The sequence below is a fragment of the Ovis aries genome, chromosome 4, assembly GCF_016772045.2.
Source record: "Ovis aries strain OAR_USU_Benz2616 breed Rambouillet chromosome 4, ARS-UI_Ramb_v3.0, whole genome shotgun sequence".
Taxonomy (NCBI): domain Eukaryota; kingdom Metazoa; phylum Chordata; class Mammalia; order Artiodactyla; family Bovidae; genus Ovis; species Ovis aries.
The window spans coordinates 109,363,013-109,378,823 of NC_056057.1; positions in this window are offsets into that span (position 1 = coordinate 109,363,013).

Genomic DNA, 15,811 nt, shown 5'->3' on the forward strand with positions numbered 1-15,811 from the left:
ATACTATAATTATGAATATGTAAAATCTTTAAATTTTAAAATCTCCTAACATTATCAAGTATATCTATGTATAAAACATACATACATTTTGCTTTATTTAAAACATATAAAAAAGAATTTCAAATCACACTAAACATAATAAATATATAACTTGCTTTATTAAAAATCTATACTGCAGCCATGAAATTAAAAGATGCTTACTCCTTGGAAGAAAAGTTATGACCAACCTAGATAGCATATTCAAAAGCAGAGACATTACTTTGCCGACTAAGGTCCGTCTAGTCAAGGCTATGATTTTTCCAGTAGTCATGTATGGATGTGAGAGTTGGACTGTGAAGAAGGCTGAGCGCTGAAGAATTGATGCTTTTGAACTGTGGTGTTGGAGAAAACTCTTGAGAGTCCCTTGGACTGCAAGGAGATCCAACCAGTCCATTCTGAAGGAGATCAGCCTGGAATTTCTTTGGAAGGAATAATGATGCTAAAGCTGAAACTCCAGTACTTTGGCCACCTCATGTGAAGAGTTGACTCATTGGAAAAGACTTTGATGCTGGGAGGGATTGTGGGCAGGAGGAGAAGGGGACGACAGAGGATGAGATGGCTGGATGGCATCACTGACTCGATGGGCATGAATCTGAGTGAACTCTGGGAGTTGGTGATGGACAGGGAGGCCTGGCGTGCTGTGATTCATGTGGTCACAAAGAGTTGGACACGACTGAGTGACTGAACTGAACTGAACTGAACTGATATTGTATTTTCAAGTAAAGGTTAGACTTCCAGTGCCGAACACAAAATTAAACAATAATCAGTTTCCTTAAAGTGCTATTTTAAAGAATATTTTTAAGAATAATGAAGCCTCCTAAGTGTAAATTATCTTTATCAAATGAGAAAAAAAAAGCCTAGAAAGAAAAACACCATTACAGTATACTAACACATATATATGGAATTTAGAAAGATGGTAATGATAACCCTCTACGTGAGACAGCAAAAGAGACACAGATGTAAAGAACAGACTTTTGGACTCTGTGGGAGAGGGAGAGGGTGGGATGATTTGGGAGAATGGCATTGAAACATGTATACTATCATGTAAGAAGTGAATTGCTAATCTAGGTTTGATACAGGATACAGGATGCTTGGGGCTGGTGCACTGGGATGACCCAGAGAGATGATATGGGGACGGTGGTGGAAGGCAGGTTCATGGTTGGGAACTCATGTACACCTGTGCTGGATTCATGTCAATGTATGGCAAAACCAATACAGTATTGTAAAGTAAAAAAAAAAAAAAAATTTAAATTAAAAAAAAGTTAAAGTTTTTTTTTTTCTATGTTATTTCATGTCCTGTTATCAGATCACATACTAACGCCCCAATATAGGTAACAAAACTATCCAGTGTGGTTTGCTGATATTAATTTTGCCATCTATCACTTGGGACTGCTTTCTGCCTTTTGGTCTGAGCTAGATGACAATAGATTCCAAGCTCCAGATTTGGATATTTATCAGCATATTTGAAATGGAAATTGTCTAAGAAATATACAGTAAGAATCCCAGGTGGGGGAAAATCATTGCTTTCCTGAAGAGTTCTTTTTCCACTGTATGAAAGGTATTATCAGTATACCTATAAACTAGTCCAGGTCTGCAAATTTCAGCTGTTAATGGGAGGAGGTGACCTGATTAACTCTGAGTTCAGATTAGTTGAGTTGAGTTGCTCAGCCATTTCCGACTCTGCGATCCCAAGGACTGCAGCTCACCAGGCCTCCCTGTCCATCACCAACTCCTGGAGCTTGCTCAAACTCATGTCCATTGAGTCAGTGATGTCATCCAATTATCTCATTCTCTGTCGTCCCCTTCTCCTCCTGCCTTCAATCTTTCCCAGCATCAGGGTCTTTTCAAATGATTAAGTTCTTTTCATCAGGTGGCCAAAGTATTGGCGCTTCAGTTTCAGAATCAGTCCTTTCAATGAATATTCAGGACTGATCTCCTTTAGGATGGACTGGTTGGATCCTCCTGCAGTCCCATCACCAACTCCAGGAGTTCACTCAGACTCACGTCCATTGAGTTGGTTATGCCATCCAGCCATCTCATTCTCTGTCGTCCCCTTCTCTTCTTGCCCCCAATCCCTCCCAGTGTTGAAGTCTTTTCTAATAAGTCAACTCTTTGCATGAGGTGGCCAAAGTACTGGAGCTTCAGCTTTAGCATCAGTCCTTCCAAAGAACACCCAGGACTAATCTCCTTCAGAATGGACTGGTTGGATCTCCTTGCAGTCCAAGGGACTCTCAAGAGTCTTCTCCAACACCACAGTTCAAAAGCATCAATTCTTCAGTGCTCAGCTTTCTTCACAGTCCAACTCTCACATCCATACATGACCACTGGAAAAACCATAGCCTTGACTAGACGGACCTTTGTTGGCAAAGTAATGTCTCTGCTTTTGAGTATACTATCTAGGATCCTCATAACTTTTCTTCCAAGGAGTAAGCGTTTTTTAATTTCATGGCTGCAGTCACCATCTGCAGTGATTTTGGAGCCCCCCAAAATAAAGTCTAACACTATTTCCACTGTTTCCCCATCTATTTCCCATGAAATGATGGGACCAGATGCCATGATCTTCGTTTTCTGAATGTTGAGCTTTAAGCCAGCTTTTTCACTCTCTTCTTTCACTTTCATCAAGAGGCTTTTTAGCTCCTCTTCACTTTCTGCCATAAGGGTGGTGTCATCTGCACATCTGGTTATTAATATTTCTCCTAGCAATCTTGATTCCACCTTGTGCTTCTTCCAGCGCAGCATTTCTCATGATGTACTCTGCATAGAAGTTAAATAAGCAGGGTGACAATATACAACCTTGACATACTCCTTTTCCTATTTGGAACCAGTCTGTTGTTCTGTGTCCAGTTCTAACTGTTACTTCCTGACCTGCATATAGGTTTCTCAAGAGGCAAGTCAGGTGGTCTGGTATTCCCATTTCTTTCAGAATTTTCCACAGTTTATTGTGATCCACACAGTCAAAGGCTTTGGCATAGTCAATAAAGCAGAAATAGATGTTTTTTTTGGAACTCTCTTGCTTTTTCCATGATACAGCAGATGCTGGCAATTTGCTCTCTGGTTCCTCTGCCTTTTCTAAAACCAGCTTGAACATCTGGAAGTTCACGGTTCACGTATTGCTGAAGCCTGGTTTGGAGAATTTTGAGCATTACTTTAGTATCATGTGAGATGAGTGCAATCATGCAGTAGTTTGAGCATTCTTTGGCATTGCCCTTCTTTCGGATTGGAATGAAAACTGACCTGTGGCCACTGCTGAGTTTTCCAAATTTGCTGAGCATATTGAGTACAGCACTTTTACCTCATCATCTTCCAGGATTACAAATAGCTCAACTGGAATTCCATCACCTCTACTAGCTTTGTTCATAGTTATGCTTTCTAAGGCCCACTTGACTTCACATTCTGGGATGTCTGGCTCTAGGTGAGTGATCATACCTTCATGATTATCTTGGTCGTGAAGATCTTTTTTATACAGTTATTCTGTGTATTCTTGCCACGTCTTCTTAATATCCTCTGCTTCTGTTAGGTCCATACCATTTCTGTCCTTTATCGAGCCCATCTTTGCATGAAATGTTCCCTTGGTATCTCTAATTTTCTTGAAGAGATCTCCAGTTTTTCCCATTCTGTTATTTTCCTCTATTTCTTTGCATTGATCGCTAAAGAAGGCTTTCTTGTCTCTTCTTGCTCTTCTTTGAAACTCTGCATTTAGATGTTTATATCTTTCCTTTTCTCATTTGCTTTTCGCTTCTCTTCTTTTCACAGCTATTTGTAAGGCTTCTCCAGACAGCCATTTTGCTGGTCATAGCAAACACCCTCTTCCAACAACACAAGAGAAGACTCTACACATGGACATCACCAGATATCGACACTGAAATGAGATTGATTATATTCTTTGCAGCCAAAGATGGAGAAGCTCTGTACAGTCAGCAAAAACAAGACTTGGATCTGACTGTGGCTCAGATCATGAACTCCTTATTGCCAAATTCAGACTTAAATTCAAGAAAGTAGGGAAAACCACTAGACCATTCAGGTATGACCTAAATCAAATCCCTTATGATTATATAGTGGAAGTGAGAAATAGATTTAAGGGACTAGATATGATAAACAGAGTGCCTGATGAACTATGGTCCAACACTCACGTCCATAAATGACTACTGGAAAAACCATAGCTTTGACTAGATGGACCTTTGTCAGCAAAGTAATGTCTCTGATTTTTAATATGCTGTCTAGGTTGGTCACATCTTTTCTTCCAAGGAGCAAGTGTTTTTTATTTCATGGGTGCATACAACATTTGCAGTGATTTTGGAGCCCAAGAAAATAAAATCTGGCACTGTTTCCCTTGTTTCCCTATCTATCTGCCATGAAATGATGGGACTGGATGCCATCATCTTCATTTTTTGAATGTTGAGTTTTAAGCCAGATTTTGAGTTGCTTGCCTGCCAAGTCCCTTCAGTCAAGTCCCTCTTTGCAACCCTATGGACTGAGCCTGCCAGACTCCTCTGTCCATGGGATTCTTCAGACAAGAATAGTGGAGTGGGTTGCTTCCACTTCAGGAAGACCTTCAGGGGTCTTCCTGAACCAAGGATAGAACCACAGCCTTCTTTGTCTCCTGCACTGCAGGAGGTTCTTTACCACTAGTGTCACCTGGGAAGCCCCGGGTTTGGTTTCTAAAGTTTAAATTCTGTCTGGATCTTGAGATCTGAGAGCTCTCAAGCTGTCTGAGAAGCTCAGTGTTCCAGCACATTTCCTTCCTAAGTGATTCAGGTATTCTGATTTATTGTGTTTGGGTGGGGTATGGGGATGGGCAGTTTTTAAAAATATCTCAGTGATTCCATTATGAAGTCAATATTGAGAATCACTTAATTAGATGAAGCAAATCTTGGCAGATCAACCTATCTTAGTTTCCCAGATCAACCAGCTTCTTAAGAGTGGGTTCCTTTTATTTTTTGGTCAATATTTTTTTTTTTATGCTTAATGTTATGTTATATTTTCCTATTTACTGAGCTCTTATTATACGTCATCTTTCTTAATATTATCTTGTTTAATCTTCACAAAAATATTGCTTTAAAATGTTAAAACTAAGGCTAAAGGAGATTAAATACTTAATTTTGTCAAAGTAACTTTGTAAGTGGTAATCATAATTGTGAAGTATAAGTCTTCTGATTTCAACCTCCATACTATTGATCCCTGATTTTAAATCTGTGATGCTTAGTATTAGAAGCAGACTAAAAGCAAAGAAAGAGAATTAGATGTTTTTGTCTTTTCTCCATTTTTAAATTAATTAATCTATTTTTAAGTTTATTTGTTATTGAAGGATAATTGCTTTACAGAATTTTGTTGTTTTCTGTCAAATCTCAACATGAATCAGCCATAGGTATACATATGTCCCCTCCCTTTTGAACCTCCTTTCCATCTCCCTCCCCATCTCACCTTTCTAGGTTGATATAGAGCCCCTTTGTGAGTTTCCTGAGCCATATGGCTAATTCCCATTGGCTATCTATTTTATATACGGTAATGTAAGTTTCCATGTTACTCTTTCCATACATCTCACCCTCTCCTCCCCTCTACCCATGTCCATAAATCTATTCTCAATGTCTGTTTCTACATTGCTACCCTGTAAAGAAATTCTTCAGATTTTAGATTCTGTGTATGTGCATTAGAACGCAATATTTATCTTTCTCTTTCTGACTCATTTCACTCTGTATTATAGGTTCTAGGTTCATCCACCTCATGAGAACTGACTCAAATGTGTTCCTTTTTACGTCTTAGTAATATTCCATTGTGTATATGTACCGCAACTTCTTTATCCATTCATCTGTCGATGGACATCTAGGTTGCTTCCATGTACTAGCTACTGTAAAAAGTGCTGCGATGAACAATGCGATACATGTGACTTTTTCAACAATGCGATACATGTGATTGTTCCTCAGGGTATATGCCTAGGAGTGGGATTGCTGGGTCATGTGGTAGTTTTATTCCTAGTTTTTAAGGGAATCTCCATACCATCTTCCATAGTGGCTGTATCAATTTGCATTCCCACCAACAGTGCAAGGGCATTCCCTTTTCTCCACATCCTCTCCAGAATTTATTGTTTGCAGACTTTTTGATGATGGCCATTCTGATTGGTGTGAGCTGACATCTCACTCTTTTCTACTGGTCAGATACTCCTGTCCACTCTCAGCTGGTGTTCTGCAAGCACTTGTGTCTGAAGGTGTATCCCTGATGTATCCATGGAGAGAGATGTATTCCATGTCCACCTACTCCTCCACCATCTTGTCCCTCAAGAATTAGATTTTTTTTTTTCCCTCAGTCTGTGCAGCAGAATGATGCTGAGGCAAAAATAGGTTGTATTCACAGGTAGCTTGGCTGTATACCAGGTTACGAAACTCTGGAGTGGCTGAACTGAGAAGCGAATGCTGTCCTCTGTCCAGGCTTTTTTTTCACTACAAGTACAGCTGTCCTGGTTCAACAGAAGAGGGGAAGAGCCCTGAGTTTTGACATAACAACCACCGACTAAAGTCCCAAGTTTTGGAACGGCACCATCTAAGACAGAGGAGCTTCTTTGCTGGAGCCGAGTCAGAAAGCTGGATTGGATTCTAAGCCATAAGCATATTCTATTTGTTGGGAGAAGGTAACCATTCCCTAAGCGAGTGCCTTACAAGGACTTTCTTTTTCCTGTGTGATATTTTATTAGGATGGACAGTAAGGGAAAAATTACACCACTGGATCCTATCTTTTAATGCCTCATTTCTAATACTTTCCGATAAATCTTACAGGATTTTGAAGATTTCTTTTGATTTTTATCAAGTTTTTGATTAAACAAACAAACAAACTCTTGGGATAGTTCAATGGTTTACCTAATTATGTTTTAACTATACAGCCTGGTCTTCAAGATTTCCCAAAGTCTGGGTCAAGCCTAACTTTCCGGCTGTATGTTCTACTGTTACTATTTCCCTACATTAAACCCTCATTTGGAAAAGACCCTGAAGCTGGGAGAGATTGAGGGCAAGAGGAGAAGGGGGTGCCAGAAGATGAGATAGTTGGATTACATCAGGACATGAGTTTGAGCAAACTCATGAAAATAATGAAGGACAGGGTAGCCTGGAGTGCTGCAGTTCATGGGGTTGCAAAGAGTCGGGCAACACTTAGTGACTGAACAACAACAACAACATTAAACCCTATGGTCAAGCCCAAAACATCACCTTTCGATTTTTTTGATCATTGTGTTCTTATATATTGCCTATTACATTAGTTTTCTCAGGCTATACCCACTAGCTAGAATGTCTATCTTCATGACCCATGATCTCTACCCATTAAAACTTTAACTTATCCTTTGAGGCCCAGATCAAAAACCATTTTCTGCACAATCTCGCTCCCCTTTGCCAGCAGTGACTGCTCTGAAACAAAAGCTTTAATTGAATTTTCCAGTGTAGATACGCTTTACACAGTATATTTGGATGGACTTGTCTGCCCTACCTCACCTCCAATTGGCTGTAGTGTATGGTGTCAGCTTACTGTTTGTAAAGAGGATATGAGAACCTGCTGTATACACTCCTGTGATCTTAAGAAGAGTGGATTTCCTATTAAATCAGTATTATACCATCATGGATGGATTTTCACTGAGAAAGAACTTCCTAGTGCTAACTATAATTAAATCACTTAATCACTTTTCTACATAGCAAGGATAAGCAATTTCAAAAATTTCCATTTTATTTTTATTTTAATGAAATTGTTTAGGTTGAAAACAATTGTTTGCATAAATGTTACAACAAAGATTAAGCTCATCCATTTGTCTTAGAGATTAAAATTTCTACTATCAGTTTTCTTTTGTGTCTACAATTTTCTGTGTAAATATCCAATTTTCCTCAGCAAAATTTTGCAGATCTATTTTTAAAGAAATTTTTAATATTTTTAATACTTTAGAATCATTAACAAATATTAAATGCACACTTTAACATTTAGAGTAAAAAGTAATAATTTAAAGTGAAAAGTTCTTGTGCTTATTCCTATCAGAAAGATTCACTATAAATTGCATAAGAGATGAAGAACTATAATTTAATCCCTGACATAAAGAACAAAGAGAATTAGCAGGTCACAGTTGTAGAATATGAGGCACTATTTTGACTAATTTTGGTGTCAGAGTAGATCTAAAACCATACTCCAAAAGAAAACACAGTGGGTAACGTCCTTGACACTGATTTTGGTCATGAAGATTTTGACACCAAAAGCAAAGGCAATGAAAATAAAAATAAAGAAGTAGGATTGCATAAAAGTACAAAATTTTCTGCACAGCATAGGACACCATTAATGAAAAGAAAAGGCAACCATTGGAGTAGTGTCCGGCTCTTTACGACCCCATGAATCGCAGCACGCAAGGCCTCCCTGTCCATCACCAGCTCCCGGAGTTCACTCAGACTCACGTCCATTGAGTCAGTAATGCCATCTAGCCATCTCATCCTCGGTCGTCCCCTTCTTCTCCTGCCCCAATCCCTCTCAGCATTAGAGTCTTTACCAATGAGTCAACTCTTTGCATGAGGTGGCCAAAGTACTGGAGCTTCAGCTTTAGCATCATTCCTTCCGAAGAAATCCTAGGGCTGATCTCCTTCAGAATGGACTGGTTGGATCTCCTTGCAGTCCAACGGGCCCTCAAGAGTCTTCTCCAACACCACAGTTCAAAAGCATCAATTCTTCGGTGCTCAGCCTTCTTCACAGTCCAACTCTCACATCCATACATGACCACAGGAAAAACCATAGCCTTGACTAGATGGACCTTAGTCGGCAAAGTAATGTCTCTGCTTTTGAATATGCTATCTAGGTTGGTCATAACCTTTCTTCCAAGGAGTGAACGTCTTTTAATTTCATGGCTGCAGTCACCATCTGCAGTGATTTTGGAGCCCCCCAAAATAAAGTCTGACACTGTTTCCACTGTTTCCCCATCTATTTCCCATGAAGTGATGGGACCAGATGCCATGATCTTCGTTTTCTGAATGTTGAGCTTTAAGCCAACTTTTTCACTCTCCTCTTTCACTTTCATCAAGAGGCTTTTTAGCTCCTCTTCACTTTCTGCCATAAGGGTGGTGTCATCTGCATATCTGAGGTTATTGATATTTCTCCTGGCAATCTTGATTCCAGCTTGTGTTTCTTCCAGTCCGGCGTTTCTCATGACGTACTCTGCATAGAAGTTAAATAAGCAGGGTGACAATATACAGCCTTGAGGTACTCCTTTTCCTATTTGGAACCAGTCTGTTGTTCCATGTCCCTTTCTAACTGTTGCTTCCTGACCTGCATACAGGTTTCTCAAGAGGCAGGTCAGGTGGTCTGGTATTCCCATCTCTTTCAGAATTTTCCACAGTTTATTGTGATCTACACAGTCAAAGGCTTTGGCCTAGTCAATAAGGCAGAAATAGATGTTTTTCTGGAACTCTCTTGCTTTTTCCATGATCCAGTGGATGTTGGCAATTTGATCTCTGGTTCCTCTGTCTTTTCTAAAACCAGCTTGAACATCAGGGAGTTCACGGTTCACATATTGCTGAAGCCTGGCTTGGAGAATTTTGAGCATTACTTTACTAGCATGTGAGATGAGTGCAATTATGTGGTAGTTTGAGCATTCTTTGGCATTGTCTTTCTTTGGAATTGGAATGAAAACTGACCTTTTCCAGTCCTGTGGCCACTGCTGAGTTTTCAAATTGGTTGGCATATTGAGTGCAGCACTTTCACAGCATGATCTTTCAGGATTTGAAACAGCTCAACTGGAATTCCATCACCTCCACTAGCTTTGTTTGTAGTGATGCTTTCTAAGGCCCACTTGACTTCACATTCCAAGATGTCTGGCTCTAGATTAGTGATCATATCATCATGATTATCTGGGTCATGAAGATCTTTTTTGTACAGCTCTTCTGTGTATTCTTGCCACCTCTTCTTAATATCTTCTGCTTCTGTTAGGTCCATACCATTTCTGTCCTTTATCGAGCCCATCTTTGCATGAAATGTTCCCTTGGTATCTCTAATTTTCTTGAAGAGATCTCTAGTCTTTCCCATTCTGTTATTTTCCTCTATTTCTTTGCATTGATCACTGAGGAAGGCTTTCTTATATCTTCTTGCTATTCTCTGGAACTCTGCATTCAGATGCTTATATCTTTCCTTTTCTCCTTTGCTTTTCACCTCTCTTCTTTTCACAGCTATTTGTAAGGCCTCACCAGACAGCCATTTTGCTTTTTTGCATTTCTTTTCCATGGGGATGGTCTTAGGGAAATGCAAATCAAAATCACAACGAGATCGTACCTCACACCCATTAGGATGTGTGTGGTCAGTTGCTCAGTCATGTCCACCTCTTTGTGACTCCATGGACTGTAGCTCACCAGGCTCGTCTGTCCATGGAATTTTCCAGACAAGAATACTGGAGTGGATTGTCATTTACTGCAGGGGATCTTCCTGACCTGGGGATGGAATCCAAGTCTCTTGTGTCTCCTGTATTGGCAGGCAGATTCTAGTGCCATGTGGGAAGCCCACCTATTAGACTGGTTATTATGAAAAGATAAGAAATAATGTGCTGGCAAGGATGAATAGAAAAGCAAACTTTGTGGACTATTGGTAAGAATGGAAATTGGTATAGACACTATGGAAAACAGTATAGAGTTCTCTCAAAAAACAAAAAATAGAACTACCCCATGATCCAGCAATTCCACCTATGGGTATTCACCAAAAGGAAAAACAAAATCACTGTCTCAAAAAGATAGCTGCACCTCCATGTTCATAGCAGCATAATTTATAACCTAAGGTCACAGAAACACTATTAAGTGTCTACCCATTGAAAACAGACTTGTGGTTGCCAAAGGGGTTTGTGGGGTGGGGGAGGACTAGATTGGGATTTTGAGATTAGCAAATGTAAACTATTATACATAGAATGGATAAACGACAAGGCCCTATTGTATAACACAGGGAACTATATTCAACATTCTTTAATAAACCATAATGAAAAATAATAAAATGTTAAGTGTCTATCATTGGTTGAATGGATAAAGAAAATATGATGTACATATATGTGATTATATACGTGTAATGGAATATCACTCAGCTGTAAAATGTATGGAAATTCTGTCATTTGCATCAACATTGATGGACCTTGAGCAGATTATGATAAGATGGTAAGTGAAATAAGTCAGACAGAAAGACAAATACTGTATGATCTCCCTCATATGTGAGATCTAAAAAAACTGAACTCATAGAGAACAGACTGCTAGTTGCCAGTGGCAGGGGGTGGGGAAGTGTGTGAGGGAGGGGCAAAATGGATGAATTGAGTCAAAAGGGACAAACTTTTGTTATAAAATAAACAATTCATGGGATATTATGTACAGCATGGTGACAATAGTTAATAATCCTGCACTGTATATTTGAAAGTTGATATCTTAAAAGTTCCCATCATAAGGAAAAATACTTTACCAATTTGTGATGATGGATGTTAAATAATTTTTTGTGATCTCTTTAAATCTTATTTTTGGTCTACCTACACGTGTTATGACTTCACTTTCACTTTTCACTTTCATGCATTGGAGAAGGAAATGGCAACCCCCTCCATGTTCTTTCCTGGAGAATCCCTGGGACGGGGGAGCCTGGTGGGCTGCCGTCTATGGGGTCACACAGAGTCGGACACGACTGAAGCGACGCAGCAGCAGCAGCAGCAGCAGTTAACGATATATGCATAAATAGCAAATCATTATGTTGTATACCTAAAACTACTACAATGTCATATATTAATTATGCTTCAATTAAAAAATATTCTGCTTTGCTGAATAAGTGGACAAGTAATTTAATGAATATTGTACAGTAATTATCAACGACGGGAACGACTGTGCTATAATAACGCTTCCTTCAGGTACTGAGTACATCCTGATTTACAGGGTCGCCCGTTCATCTCAGGCTTCACTTGTTTCTGTCTCAGCCTGGACTCTTCTGCCCTGTACTTCCACCACTGGCACACTGGCTTTCTCTTAACTCTCTTAATTCTCCCATTTGCCTTGTCAGTTTTTAGCCTTACTCCTATTTTATGTTGCTTATTTAATTTAATTTTATTTACTTTCCTCTTTTGATCCTATTCTTCACTCTCCCTGATAGCTCAGTTGGTAAAGAATCTGCCTGCAATGCAGGAGACTGCGGTTCGATCCCTGAGTTGGGAAGATCCTCTGGAGAAGGGATAGGCTACTCACGTTGGTATTCTTGGGCTTCCCTTGTGGCTCAGCTGGTGAAGAATCCACCCACAATACAGGTAGATCTTGGTTCGATTCCTAGGTTGGGAAGATCCTCTGGAGAAGGGAAAGGCTACCCACTCCAGTGTTTTGGCCTAGAGAATTCCATGGACTGTATAGTCCACGGGCTCGCAAAGAATCAGACACGACTGAGCGACTTTCACTTTCACCCTCACCTGTTCCACCGCCAAATAGTTATATTCAATATACTTTTTCTTTTGGTACATATTCTTGGAAATGTAGGTATCCTTGTTGCATTTATACTTTAATGTTGGGATATATGTGTCTTTAAATTATAAGAGTGCATTCAGCTCAAAGTAACTTCCTATTTTTTATTGATAGAGGGTACAAAGATCCTGTAGTGGTTAAAAACATGAATTCAAGGCAGATGGCTTCATTCTAATTGTTTTGTCTTCCACTTATTAGCTATTTTATCTTAGACAAGTGACTTAATCTCCCTACGCTTCAATGTCCTCATACATAGCCTCATAAGGTTTTTGCATGAAGCAAATAGGCCAATACACGTGAAACTGAAAGTGTTAGTCACTCAATCATGTCCAGCTCTTTGTGACCCCATGGTTTGTAGCCCTCCAGGCTCCTCTGTTCACGGCATTCTCCAGGCAAGAGTGTGGGAGTAGGTTGCCATTTCCTTCTCAGGGGATTTTCCTGACCCAGGGATCGAACCCGGGTCTCCTGCACTGCAGACAGATTCTCTGTCTGAGCCACCAGGAAAGCCCAATAAATGTAAAGTGTGTGAAATAAATAGTATCTGACATGTAATGTGTTACCTATATGTTAGCTATTGTATTATTCTATTTGCATTTTCTCTCAATTCTTTGTTTTTGAGCTTAAACCATGTACTTTCACACATATCCTTGCTCTGATAGCTGCCCAGTGTTTCATGGTATGTGTCTATTATACTTTATGTGTGTGTTTTATACAATAAGCTAACAATGAATGTCTATACTGCTTTCAAATTAGTGCTATTACAAACCCAGTTGTAATAAACATTTTCTTTTATAAGACTGTGCAGGAATTTTTTCTCATATTAAGGGATCATAAGATATACCCACACTTTATTTCACTAAGCACTGCCAGATGTTTGTAGAATGACTTTACCAATTTACACTCCCATAACTGTATACTGCAGTTACTCTGCGTGTGGTTAATTTTCACTGGCTTCTATTCCCAAGTCCAATACAGGACCTCTGTGTAAACAAAGTCACCCCTTTGGCCCTGAGTTATTTCTCAGGGTCCCCAAACATATTGCGCATGCACTCATGATACAAGTTTGTGCTGCCACTTTGCAATAGAGCTGTTTTCCTCATTCTTTCTGCAGCTCATTCAGTGCAGTTTCCAGCACACACAACTTGCCTGAGAGGGCCTTACAGCTGCATGGTTCTATTGCCAGTTAGAAGAAATCTTTCCTCTGTTCACTAGACAGCTCTGAATGCTTCCAGAGATGGCGGCATTGGCTCCCAGCTCTGATTCTGTTTTCCTCTGCTGGCTGAGTGCCATCACCCTCCTCCAACCTCCACTACCTCTGCTGCCCTGTGATTCCACCATCTCTGCTCCTAATATTCTACAGGTTCCAGCACTACCGTGTGTTCTCTGGATCCGTTAAAGCTCCAGAGCCGTGGAATTTTTCATACCGTAGCTGCAAGACTGCCTGGCTCTCCTTTTCTATTTCCATCTATTTAGGCTGCCATAATGGTGTGTTTGGAGAAGGCAATGGCACCCCACTCCAGTACTCCTGCCTGGAAAATCCCATGGGCGGAGGAGCCTGGTAGGCTGCAGTCCATGGGGTTGCGAAGAGTCGGACACGACTGAGCGACTTCACTTTCACTTTTCACTTTCATACATTGGAGAAGGAAATGGCAACCCACTCCAGTGTTCTTGCCTGGAGAACCCCAGGGACGGGGGAGCCTGGTGGGCTGCCATCTATGGGGTCTTACAGAGTTGGACATGACTGAGGCGACTTAGCAGCAGCAGCTGCAGCAGCAGCAATGGTATGTTTGTGTGTGTGATGTGTTGTATGGAAAGTCCATTTAGCATCACTGTTATTTTTTAATTTTTTCTTGGAGTATAGTTTCCTCACAATGCAGTGTTACTTTCTGCTGTGCAGCAAAGTGAATCAGCTATACATGTACACATATCCCCTCTTTGGGGATTTCCTTCCCATTAAGGTCATTACCGACCACTGAGTAGAGTTCCCTGCGCTGTACAGTCGGTTCTCAATAGTCGGTTATCTATACATAGTATCAATAGTGTATATATGTCAATCTCAATCTCCCAATTCACTCCCCTACATCCCTCTTGGTGTCCTTATGTTTGTTCTACACATGTGTGTCTCTATTTTTGCAATAGCCCTTCACAACCTCTAAGACTCAGTTGCATTTCTGTTGTAGTATATGGACCAGTGAGGGATTGTGAGATTATTTTAAGCAGCATAAAGAGAAACGAAAGCAAGTTGTTTGAGTAGTCTCAAGGTCAATGCTAAGAAAAATACTGAGTAGACAATAATTCAGGTAATGATTCACAGATACAGAGAACAAACCCGTGGTTACCAGTGGGGAGAGGCAAAGAGGGAGGGACAATGTAGGGGAAGTGGCCTATGAGTTACAGTTAGGTATAAAATAAGCTACAAGGATATATTTAAAACACGGTGAATGTTTTAAATAGTGAATATATAAAAACATATTTATACATTTTAAAACATGGTGAATATATATATAAAATATATTTATATATTTTAAATATAAAATGTTGGTGAAATTGTGAGTCACTGTCTACTATATCTGTAACATGTAATATCATACAGCAACTATACTTCAATTAAAGATAATAAAATTTTAAAAAATGAAAAAGTGAAAAAAATGGTAACAACGGTGTGCAGAGTAACTGAAATTAGAAACACTGCGTTTGGATAAGTTCTCTTCAGAATTTCCTCAGTCCCTAATGTAAATGTTCTTGTGAAAGACACAGCTCCACAATCTACTAAAAATGCTCCAAAAGTCTAAAGTTCTTTGTGTGCGTGCTGCGTGCTAAGTCACTTCAGTCATGTCTGACTCTTTGCAACCCCATGGACTGTAGCCCGCCTGGCTCCTCTGTCTGTGCGATTCTCCAGGCAAGAATACGGGAGTGGGTTCCCATGCCCTCCTCCAAGGGATCAAACCTTCGTCTCTCATTGTCTCCTGCAGGTGGGTTCTTTAACACCAGCACTGCCTGGGAAACCTAAAGCTCTTTGGTGGGATGCACTTAGGCTTAAGCTGACCTCTATCCCTAACACTGCCTGACATCATCTTTTGGGATTCTTTCGTGGCTTCATTTCTGGGGACACTATTGCCTTTCTTTTCCCCTTCATTGCATTTTCTCCTCTATCTTAAATTCTTGGAGTTTAATTCATTTCAATGCAATTCAATCCATTTAGTGAGAAGACAACAGATATATTTAGACAAGCTAATTTTAAAATACTTTTATTTTGAAATCATTTAGATCTTAAGTAAAAATTTCAAGAATAAAGCAGACATCTTCTCTCT